We start from the raw sequence: 228 nt of genomic DNA on the forward strand, positions 1-228 counted from the left end.
TGAACTTAACTTCAGTCTATCGAAACCCGTACTGGTATGTGGAATCATTATCCATTAAAAATCATGAAAATTTAATAATAATGATAATAATAATAATAATAATAATAATAGCTTATCTCTTATTAATTCTGGGATAGCCACTGGCGTGGCTCAGTCGGTTAAGGCGCTTGCCTGCCGGTCTGGAGTTGGGTTCGGGCACGGGTTCGATCCCCGCTTGGGCTGATTACC

The sequence above is a fragment of the Periplaneta americana genome, chromosome 2 (genome assembly GCF_040183065.1).
Source record: "Periplaneta americana isolate PAMFEO1 chromosome 2, P.americana_PAMFEO1_priV1, whole genome shotgun sequence".
Classification (NCBI taxonomy): Eukaryota; Metazoa; Arthropoda; class Insecta; order Blattodea; family Blattidae; genus Periplaneta; species Periplaneta americana.